This window comes from Rhamphochromis longiceps, linkage group LG19 (assembly GCF_057381845.1).
Source record: "Rhamphochromis longiceps isolate RC_006_pf linkage group LG19, R_longiceps_female_GT1.1, whole genome shotgun sequence".
Lineage (NCBI taxonomy): Eukaryota > Metazoa > Chordata > Actinopteri > Cichliformes > Cichlidae > Rhamphochromis > Rhamphochromis longiceps.
Window position 1 is genome coordinate 22319288 of NC_140575.1, and position 12082 is coordinate 22331369.

General features: G+C 39.6%; 1 long non-coding RNA gene across 2 annotated transcripts; it reads left to right on the top strand.

Moving 5' to 3' along the window:
• Positions 1–9362: 9362 nt before the first annotated feature.
• Positions 9363–11806, top strand: LOC146646720 (uncharacterized). 2 transcript variants are annotated; one of them, XR_014908752.1, is made up of 4 exons: positions 9363–9542; positions 9650–9762; positions 11403–11520; positions 11609–11806. It is a non-coding gene; the product is annotated as an uncharacterized LOC146646720 (long non-coding RNA). The 2 variants fall into 2 exon arrangements; XR_014908751.1 differs by lacking the exon at positions 11609–11806 and having other exon boundaries at positions 11403–11585.
• Positions 11807–12082: the final 276 nt, after the last annotated feature.

Genomic DNA, 12082 nt, shown 5'->3' on the forward strand with positions numbered 1-12082 from the left:
ATACTATACCCAGTATTGGCATAATCTCCCCTGCTCTGGCATATGGCTGCACACTCAAGTGTGCAAACTTTTATGTATGTTTCACATTAGACATAGAATTTCAGTGCTTGAAGGGTTCAAATGTAAAATATGGTTTCAGAGATGTGGGACATATTTTATAGAAGTATGCACACAATCTCTCACCTACTGTACATTTACACATTCCGCCGTGTACTATTTATTATTTTGTTATTCTTCATTTTGTTTAGGTAATATTAATTATTCATTGCTACTGGCACCCACAAATATCATCCCAGAAGATTAATATGAAATTTATCCGTCCCACTTCCTCACCGGCATGTACTCATTCCCGTGGTGTACCTGACACTGAGCAAGAAGCCTATTTGCTATGCAGGGGAACCTCCGACAAGCCGAAGACCTAAAGTTGAGTTAATTAAACATTAGGCATTAATCAAAATGAGATCGTTAATCTCGACACGATTATCTGTGATATTTTGTAAATTATGTGCTCCTTCCCAGGCACACTGAGTCAAGGGTGTGCACACTGGGGCATGCACGCAAGCTGACAGACATATACACACAGTGGAGAGAAATTCACTTTGCCCAGTGTGTGTGTGCGTATGTGGGCCGACAATTCAGCTCTCATTGCTCTTTGATGCCCTTTACATGTTTCAATCAACATCAATCAACACTTGGAATGCGGCTCGTCATATTAATTGAGAATGAAAAATACAACTGCTGAGGGGGAGGGAGGGAATATTCACACATCAGTGAATATTGCTTTCCATTCACTTGCAACATAATAGGGTTAAATGTTGTAGACCAAAGTAACTTTGCTGACCTGCACACACCACACGCAGACACAAATCATTGAGACTCACAGCTGCTCCCTTTAATTGAACGATCACACATTGCAGAGGTGTTTGCCAACTAAGGAAATTAAGTTTGGCTCCTAAATGTCTATCTACTTAGAAAGATCTGACGCATGCAATCTTTTTTATGAATCTAAATTAGAGGTGACTTTGTAGAGTGTTAAACTCTGAGTTGGCATTTACAGAAAGATTATTGCCTTCTCTCTTTTTTTCTTCCTTTTCTTTTCTGCTCTTCAGCCTGAAGGAGCTGAGCTATAGTTATCAATGGGTTTTGTCAGGAGACAGGCGAAATTTCTAGCCCCAAGGCGTCTTATCTCTAGCTGACTTTGTTTCTGGATGTATCTACTGGCTTTCAGTATACACGAAAAATGACAGCACACACAGCATCCACGCAGTGCGCTGAGATCCTGTGATATAGTCACACAAATATTAAAGATAAGTCGCACACGTGTGGACATCCGCTCACTCAAGTTAACGCAGAGCTCACAAACATTCCTACATGAGAGCACATTTAGCTTACACCACCGCAGAATTTACAGCATAATCCCTTTATTTTTCTCTGAACTGACAATAGTTGCTTTGCACATAGCCGGCCACCCTTGTATCTGTGTTGATGATAAGTTATTTTCCTCTGCTACAATTACACCCCTTGGCTAGACGTACTAATGGCAGATAAGTGATTAGGACCTGGTGCAGAGATTTGTCCTATTTATTTGATGCAGCAATTAAGATGAAAACTGAGGTAAGAGAGAGACAGATTAGTTACTTAATTTTCCTGTGGCCCAAATGGAGGAGGCGAAATGGACAAAAATGGCACAGTGATTACATTTGTACCCTACAAATGGAGGGGGGGTCCTGTTGGCTCAGAATCTTGCTGATTGTGCCAGAACTTTCTTTTCTGTTTGTTCCCATTTCTGCATTCAAAGACGCTAAGTGGAAACACTAAAGGCAAGTGAATTTGGCCTGTACAAAATACAGAAAAGATGCTTGATCAATAGAAATTCCATTACAAATCATATATGAATTAAGACTGATATTTAGTCCGTGATCAAGACTGGAAAAAGAAAGGCAGGCTAATTCCACTCCCCTCCTCCCCAGCCTTCCGGGATTTTGTCCCACGTAACAGTTTGATATATAGGCTTTGTGGCAATTTGGGACTATTGTGAAAAGAATGCTGAGAAGGTTTGCGAAAATCTAGTTTTAGCGACTTAATCAGCGCAAGTGTTACTGTTCTAACTATGTTACCGTAGTGATTTTTTCCGAATATTACAACAGACCAGGTCTGTGCCTGTTTAAAACAGGCCTTTTACCCTCCAGTATTGCTGATAGCAGTTTTGTCAATATTATTGACTTACTGCTCATCCAAGCTTAAAACTACACTGACTGCTTGGGGTCATCAAGACGCTAGCATTACAACTCAAATTAGCTGACAACGAATAGCACAGCTCAGAGAGAAGGTTAAATATGACCTTCTCTCGACACATATAACATAGCCTAGAGCACCACCTAATGACTAGTTTTCCAACTTAATCTAACTGTTCTTTTCTTTTTAGTTGATTAATGTAACAACTGTTACATAAATTACAACTGTTAAAACATAGTGTTTATTACGTATTATAACCAATCATTTTGGTCAAATTAATCATAAAATTTAACATTTTTAACTTTTTTTGCAGTCATCCAATAATCCAATCCAATTTTCTTGTCACTGCTGTCATTCTATTCTAAAGTTAGGATGTGGGCAACATAAGGCTGGAAAAGTAAGTGGTATTAAAACAACTCAGTTAGGTTAACTGGTAAATTGGTTATTTAGCAAAGCTGGTTACAGGTTCTGAAAGAAACAGCATTAACAAATTGTGGAACAATTACAGAATAACACACGCATATTATCAAATTTGAATATTGACAAATAAAATTGAGAGAATCTGGAGAAATCTCTGTAGGAAAGGTTAAAAATCAATACTAGATCTTCAGGACCTGAAAAAGCTAGTTAAAGGTCTGACATGCAAAGAAGAAGCTATATGTGTACATGATCTAAAAATGCTGCTGTCTTCTCTGGGTCCAAGCTCATTTAAAATGGACTGATGCACCATGGGAAAACTGTTGAAATGTCAATTTTGGGGGTTTGGTCCTGTGAAAAAATTCACATTGAAGACTGATATTTAGTCTCTAGTCTGGAGGACCTCTTGTGAGAAACCATCCGACTTGTTGTCATCATCCAGTTCAAAGGAGCGCATGCCAGATGGTATGGGGGTGCATTAGTGCCCATTGGCAGCCTGCACATCTGGAAAGGCACCATCAATGCTAAAAGGTATACACAGGTTTTAGAGCAGCATGTGTCATAAGTATTTTACACAGTTTCCCAAATTGAGGTTTTAAAGTAGAAAGTTTACTGATTTAACATCACAGAACATAACAGCAGCAGAGCAGAATGAAGGTTGAAGAATTTCATACGGTATTAGGAAAAAATTAAATATCTTGCCAAAATTAAGTATGTTATGAGTTTTTCTGCATGGGAGTTGGTTTGTTCTGACTCTGTACGTTGAGGGTATGGATTCACAGCTATTATGAGCCCAGATGTTGCGTCTAATCTTCCTAGAAAAAGAGAAAAGTCATTGCAAAACCAAAACTTTATGCATTCTGTGCAGTGTGTGCAGCAGGTAGTCAACCATACTGGGACCCAGTTTCCAATGAGCCAAGTGCAGCAGCACGGGATGCCAAAGTCAGCAGTAGCAGAGAGAAGCTTTCCATCTGTTCCCCAGTCACATCCTGCCACTGCTGGCTTCCCAAGTCCCAATCCATTATGGTAATCCTTCAGGTCTTCTATGGCTTAATTGTTGTATTAGCAAACGTACATGCTATACAATGTGTGAATAAGAGAAAGGAAAACCAAAATTTGAAATAAAGAAATTTGGACTAATACTTGTAATACTTGAATAACATCTGGCATTTAAGTTTTTTTTTCATTTTATTGTGTTTTTTATAGACTTTTTATAACGTCTGTGTCTATCTTTACTGCTAGCTTATGACAGATTTCAGTTAAAATTTGCAATTTATCATTGGAGCAATGGCATGTCTACATATTCTCCTCACCATTGACTGATTGAGTAGAACTTCCTCAGTTTTTATGTATTTTGGCCAGTAACAGATTAGCATGAGAAAAATTGGTGCATGAGATCGTGCCTGAAGGAAACTAGCAGAAGCCTGACACAGACTCCTTTACTCACTTACCTTCCCTGCAGATATCAATCTTAAAGCATAATAAAATTTCAATGCAGGATTAAAAAAAAGAAAGACAGAAAGAAGAGAGGAAAATATTTTATAAGCAGTGCTGAAAATTTGGTAATGGTTCATTTTAACTCATATTGTGGGAACAGTCAAGCCACATTAAAGACTGGTATAATGTAAAAAAAAAGAAAAGAAAAGAAAAGCCAATCCAACTTCCTTCAGACTCAGCACTATACCCCCCACAGGGATACCTGGATAAACAGCTTAATCAAGTTCCACAACTAACTGGAAAATAAGAAACCAAGGGCAGAGATGAGATAACTCAAAATATAATGAAGCTGGCTTTTATAGGCTGACAGCCACGTCAAGTCTCCCATATTAAATGACAAAAGACATCGTTTGTCATCGCCCTGCATAATTACACATAGAGGTGTTGCTTTATCATTTCTCACTTTACCCACCCATTTTGTTAGAGATAATCATGTCAGAGGTTAACAGAAATCAGTTGTGTTTGTCAGGAGGAAACAGTCGACCAACATCCCCCTGTGCTGAAGTCTGATTTTTGTTAACCTCAGATAGTCACTGTACCGTGTCCTCCATATCTGTGAATCCAAATGAGCCTAAAGCCCCTATAGTAGGTCATTTAGCTCCGCCCCTAGTGTGTGCATTAACCACCATGGATGAATCAAACAAGGTTAGTTGTAATGATACGTCATAACTAAAGAGACAGCACTGAAATGTCCTTTTAGGCATTCTCCTTGGGGTATATTTCGTCTATGGTGTTTGCTGCAGGTGTCTTATAAATAAATCCATGCGCTTGCCTCTTTAAGGTTGCATAAAGGTCACATCTAAAGGGAACGATTGCTACAGACAATTAGACCATTGTATGCAGGATGAATCATCAAAATGACTAATGGCACATTCACAAGGAGAAAGGGGCTCAGGGGCTATGTTAAGTGCATAGTTCTTATGATATTACTTTTTTTAACCTCATTCATCTCTCCAGAGTATGCTAACTACACCACTTTAGCCCTGAAAAAGTCCTTGTTTATTTAATAGCTTCCCACAGTGAGCACAGCGACAGCTTCTAATACTGCTGAACTTCCACCATTTACATCTACCGTTTAGGATTTGGCTGCACCAGAATTTCTTTCCTCTGATAATGACATTATTTGTAGTAGGTGTTAAGTCTAATTGTTGAATGTTGTCATTGGGTTTCTTACATTTGTAAACTCTGAATTCAAGCTATAGGATCAAGACATTCCTTTGATCCTGACCACCTCTCCAGCCACTCTGTGCTGGAGAGGTTTTAATGTAGATATATCCTATCTGACAGATCTGTTTCTTCTGTTGTAAGCTTCCTGCTTTTATGACCCTTTTGGTCAGCAGGAGGTCACACACACACACACACACACACACACACACACACACACACACATTCTCACATGACACACACACGTTCTTGCACATGCACATACGTGCTTACACAGACACACACATGGTGCCTTGTCTTTGAACCATTGGGGGGGGGGGGGGGGGGGGGGTTACAGAGGGAGGTGCTTGTGTTGTAAAGTTTGTCAATAAATAGCTGCGAGGGAAGCTGCTCTTGGAATAGGGCTGAACGATATATCGCATTTGCGATAATATCGCGACATGATCAAGTGCAATTTTCTAACCGCAAAGGCTGCGATTATACTCTGGACATGTCCAAATTCATGGGCTGCATCCTCCTGGGGCCGCATTTGTAGACCGATTACGTCACAGCGACGCGCCGAAGGCTGTCCAAATTACTACCATATCCCAGAATTCATAGCGCGGCCCAGCCAAACTCCAGTTTCCAACAATGGCGGCCGCTACTAAGTTTTAAAATTACTCATACTAATCTTTCTGGGTCACAAAATAAACTTTTAAAATATTTTCAGGCGAGAAAGTAGTTGTGTAAACATCAAATATCTGCTCGGTTTATCAAGATATCCCATATTTGCAAAAGTGCTTCGACGTTTTCAGAGGCGTCTGCTACCCACCAGCTCGACAGCTAGCCGGGAGCTCGAGGGTTACTGATGCGGCCGAGAACGGCACAACTCCCGGCACATCATTTTCAGATCACCGCGGAGTTTCGCTGCTCGGGTTAAACGTGATATATAAGTCACTTAGACAACCTAAAAATGTTATTGTTGGGCTTTTTTCAGTGTTTTGTTTGTTCGTGAGTAAATCGGTTTGGCTGAGATTAAAGTTATTAGATTAGATAAAATAAAACTTTATTAATCCCCCGGGTGGGTTCCTCCTTGGTTTTCACACAGCTGACTAAACGTCAAACAGAAAACTTATTAAACAGAAGTATGAGACAGTCGAGAATTTACGCCAGTGTCTGGTTATATTTTAGATAGCAAGAAGCAGACGGCCGAGTTTATTAAACTCCACCGAGACAGCGGTGACGCTAATCAGAAGGCTAGACCGTCCAATTTCACGCCTTTAAATTTTAAAGGCGTGTTTGTGTGTGTGTTTATACAATTGCTATTATGTTTGCACTTTATGTGTAATGTTACTGACTGCAGAGATCAGTAAGATGTGTGTATTTTTTATTTATTAGTTTTATTTATTTAATATTATTTTTTAATTGAATGACTGTCTAGTAGTTCACATATGTCGAAAAACTGAGTGTGGTAAAGCCACTGATTTTGTTTATGTATATTTCTGCAATCTGCACATTGTACTGACTTTCATTTTAATGTTTACACCAGGGTTCCTTGTCAGCACTTTATGCTCAGATGTTTGTAAGCTAAAAATAAACTATTGTGTATGTTCAAATATACTGTTGTGATTGAAGTAGTTAAATAAAAATGTCAGTCATCAATTCATGCATCACCTCATGTCATCATAACAGAGGTCTGTCTTCCAGGAAAGAACAGTTTAAAATTAATGTAATATAGTATTGGCCATACTATATGATGTATTGCTTGTCTTTGTTTAATAATACAGAAGACAAAGACCTTAAAAAATAATCGCATATCGCATCGCAATCGCAATATTGGGGCAAAAAATCGCAATTAGATTATTTTCCATAATCGTTCAGCCCTATCTTGGAAGGATTTTGGGCATGAGACAGGTTAGGAGCGTGAGCTCCAAGAGCTGGTTCTTGACCAAAAACTTCCCTCGTTAGCGAGTGAAAAAAACGGTTGAAGATGTTCTGTTATGTCTTGTTTTCTTCATGATGAATAAGTCTCTAAGCTAGCGGGCATGTAAACAAAAACCAGCTTTTACATCTGTAGAAATCTTTCCATCAAAATAAAATATACATTTTAATAAAAATGCACCAAAATTTTGCACAACATTAAATCAACAGACCACTGCTTTCACCTATAGATTGAGCTGCCACTCTATAAATTAATCTTTGCAAACAAATAAGGGTGTTTGTTCACCTGGCCTGAACGCATCTGCTAAAAGCAAAATATAAAATCTTTCACTCCATTCATTGCACCTGCATGATGGTCGTGACATAAACATGTAGCAAATTACTGGAGAGGTGTGAGATCCCTGAAAGTAATCCTATACTGAGTTATCTAACACCTTTTAGAAATAATTGGCACTTTACACCGGGAATGAAAAGTGTAATATTTCAGAGATTCAAATATATGCTACTATGTAAATTATTGTTTTTGGCAGAAAATGTATTCTTTTCAATTGGATTAATGAAAAACCACCAACAATAACTCAGTGGTATAAAGAAATCTTTAGAGTTTTACCAATGGAAAGACTGAGTGCAAAATTAAGTGGCAATGATATTTTTTTTGGATATATGGCACCCGCTATTGGATTACTTACCTGATGATCTGAAGAAAACCATAGGGAGAGGGGCAGCCCCACTCCAATGGCGGGTTGAGTTTGTCAGGACAAATGTGTAAAGGAGTGGTAGACCGAATTATATATACTGTATTAGTTTTCCGTTTACATGTCTCAGACTGCTTATTGTGTTTGTTTGGGGGGTTTTTTGTTTGTTTTTTTCTCTGTTGTTGTTGTGGTAGTTGGTTTTTGTCTTTTGTTTTTTGTTCTTTGTTTTTTTGTTTGGGTTTTTTTTTTTTGTTTGTTTTTTAAATTTTGCTTTTTTTGTTAAAAAAAAGAAAAGAAAAAAAAGAAAAAACAACTGATCGGAGGGAAACCATATCCTTTGTCGTGAAATTTGTCTGCGTTATTCACCGTCTTTAGAGGACGCATATCTTTGCCCAAATGGAATGGGATTGCATTGGAGATTTCAGTAAGCCTTTGTGAGCTGCATGAATATCCTGACATGCTGTACAGGCTCACTTTTATGGATGTCTGAGTTGACGTTGAATGATTCACGTTAGCAAGCGTTGCATTGTTTTTCTTGGCCCTCATGCATTAATTATACTGTAGTGTATGGTGTATTCTCGAGGGATTTAATAAGTTGTGTTGCTTTGCAGTGCAGAGACACCTCGACAGCACTCTTTGCATATGGTTTGTTTCTGGTTAACATCACTTGTCCCAAGCAGCAGATGGTGACCTGCTTTGAGGGAGATGTTCTTCACCTTCTTACATTAAAATTTTGTTGTATATCTTTTAACATAGGATTACTCATTGAGTTTAGCCCAGGAAACTTCAAGCTGCATCATCATCGTCATAGCTACAAGCAGCCCAGGCAATGAGCAACCAATTCCCTCTAATCAAATCTAATTCAAAGTGTGCTTTACGCTTTATGCCTGCTGTTCCATCTTGCTTGATTTGCTTTTGCTTTGCATTCTACTGGTGAAGCATGCATTTTTTGTATCACTCAGTCACATTTATTTAATCAAGATTAAAATTCGATTAATTGTGTAGCGTTAATCTGTAGTCACTGGGGCTCTAGGCTCATAAATAAAATGCTAGTTTCTTTACAACATCACACATTTTACAAAAGCACCGTATATGCGGGTTTACTTTTTTCCTACAGAGATTTGACCTTGAAACCAAGAGGAGTAATCTGCATTCCTTCCTGTGTTTGAATGAGTAATCAAGGAACCTTTAAAAATATGACTGCTTGCAATTACCCAAAGGAATATGGAAGAAATATAGTATCATCAGAATTCAAGTATTTTTAGACATTGAATTTATGACACGGAATTTTTATCCTCCAAATTTCCCTGCAAAAATATTCACCTGCAAAAATTCACCTGCAAAAAATTCACCTGCAAAAATTCACCTGCAAAAAATTCACCTGAAAAAAATTCACCTGCAAAAAATTCACCTGAAAAAATTCACCTGAAAAAAATTCACCTGCAAAAATTCACCTGCAAAAATTCAACTGCAAAAGTGATGAACTTTAATGACCCAAGCCAGAGCAATCAGCACCAGATCGAGTCGAGTGGCTCTCAGCCAATTAAATTACGCTGTTTGATCACATGACACCGTTAGCCAGCAGTGTGTCTCCTAAAAGAGAGCTGTTTAAAGGTGAGTGATTAAGTTTTTCTCCTAAATAGAGATCATTACAGAACGCCTAGTCCTACTTAAAATCCCATTTATTATTATTATTTTTTTTATCATCTACTCGAACTAAGGAAAACGTTTGACTAACTCAAAGACAATTTCCACGCCTCCCCTGCCTGACTGCAGAGGCAGTTTTGAATTTAGGAGCGCCAAGATGGCAGCGGCAAACCCTGGCGGCTCTCCGGTGAGTATATATATTTTTTTATCTTCAAGTTTGTCTTTTGAAACCTTAATTTTATTTAAATCCGTTGCTCACGTATAAAGTACACAGACGGGGTCTTTGCTCAACTCGTCTGAGGCGTGTCTCACTAAGCGCTACATGCTAGCATCCTGCTAACCGAGCTACCCTTTACATGCTGTGCTTTAGAAAATAGGATACTCGTTAAAAAAAATACTCCGCAGATATTGATAGATAGACGAACACTGCAAATATAATGTTGGAAACGAGAACGGCCTTTGGTGAAGGGGTAAAATACACCATGAATAAAGCCATAGAGTGAATGGCTGCCATGGTTGCAGAACAGCCTGATTTAATGACAAGAATGGGGAAGAGTGAGGTGAAGTGAACCACAGCCACAAAACACGGTCAGACAAGGCGGCAAAAGGGCAGTGATCTGTCCGTCAGTATGAAGTTGGTGTGTGCTTTGGTGAACAAAAACTCCAGACTGGTAGCAGGAAGATGGGAGACTCGTGTTTCACTGGAATAGTGGTGAATTAAAACATCCTTTGTTGGGGACATTTCGGTGTAAATGCATCCATACAGGCAAGACAGAGGCAGACTAGACAGTGACGAAAACAAGGCAAACATTAGAAATATAAAAACGGAAATATAGGATGAGTCGGGGATGAGTTCCTGCCCCAAGTGGAGGAGTTCAAGTATCTCGGGGTCTTGTTCGCGAGTGATGGGAGAAGGGAGCCGGAGATCGACAGACGGATTGGGGCTGCAGCTGCAGTAATGCGGACGCTGCACCGGTCCGTCGTGGTGAAGAGGGAGCTGAGTGTAAAAGCGAAGCTCTCAATTTACCGGTCGATCTACGTCCCTACCCTCACCTATGGCCACGAGCTGTGGGTAGTGACCGAAAGAACGAGATCGCGGATACAAGCGGCAGAAATGAGCTTCCTCCGAAGGGTGGCTGGCCTCTCCCTTAGAGATAGGGTGAGAAGGTCGGCCATCCGGGAGGGGCTCAGAGTAGAGCAGCTGCTGCTCCACATCGAAAGGAGCCAGCTGAGGTGGTTCGGGCATCTGACAAGGATGCCCCCTGGGCGCCTCCTGGGTGAGGTGTTCCAGGCATGTCCCACCGGGAGGAGGCCCCGGGGCAGACCCAGGACACGCTGGAGAGATTATATCTCTCGGCTGGCCTGGGAACGCCTTGGTATTCCCCCGGATAAGCTGGAGGAGGTGGCTGGGGAGAGGGAGGTCTGGGCCTCTTTGCTTAGGCTGCTGCCCCCGCGACCCGGCCTCGGATAAAGATGGATGGATGGAAATATAGGATTAATATAACATACAATTAGGGAAAATGTAAGGAACACAATGTAAATGATATTGTAAAGTCATTAAAACAGCATACTCTGATTAAAAGAAACACATAATTGGGTAGGATAATAACAATAATAATGTTAAAAAACATGTACAAGATGGGTATGTATACTTGTAGCCAGAATACTATAAAGTTGTAGCATGCCAGACCATCTTGATTGAATGTAACTTCGCTCCACACAAGTTTTATGGTAGACATATTCATATTGGTATCTAATAAATGATTAATTCTTAGATTTTATCGAACGTTAATTTATAAATTGTTTCTGTCTTTGTGTTTGTTTCAGATTATGCAAGATGAAATTATTCAGTCAGCAAGACACTTGCTGCAGTTGCTGACATCATCCAACTGAACTGCTGCTGTGATGAATCAGAATACAAGATTTACTTTAGCAAGACTTATGAGTTAATGCTACATTTAACTAAATTGTTATATATTTTTTGTGTCCAATATTGTCTCCATATGATTTTTTTTTTTTGCAACATCTTGCAGAGAACAGAGTCAAGGTACCAGCTTGGTCAACCCTAAAAGACCATCTGTTCAATGACCAGGTGAAAAAGTCATAAACTAAACACTCTGCATGAGCATGGAATTTAGGATGCAACTTTATATCTTACCTGCTCTACACTCAGGGCTTGAATTACAACAACAGTCAATCACATAAAAAAATATACTTTTGGTAGTTCTGTGTCTCTGTTAGCTCGGTTAGCAGGATGCTAGCATGTAGCGCTTAGTGAGACACGCCTCAGACGAGTTGAGCAAAGACCCCGTCTGTGTACTTTATACGTGAGCAACGGATTTAAATAAAATTAAGGTTTCAAAAGACAAACTTGAAGATAAAAAAATATATATACTCACCGGAGAGCCGCCAGGGTTTGCCGCTGCCATCTTGGCGCTCCTAAATTCAAAACTGCCTCTGCAGTCAGGCAGGGGAGGCGTGGAAATTGTCTTTGAGTTAGTCAAACG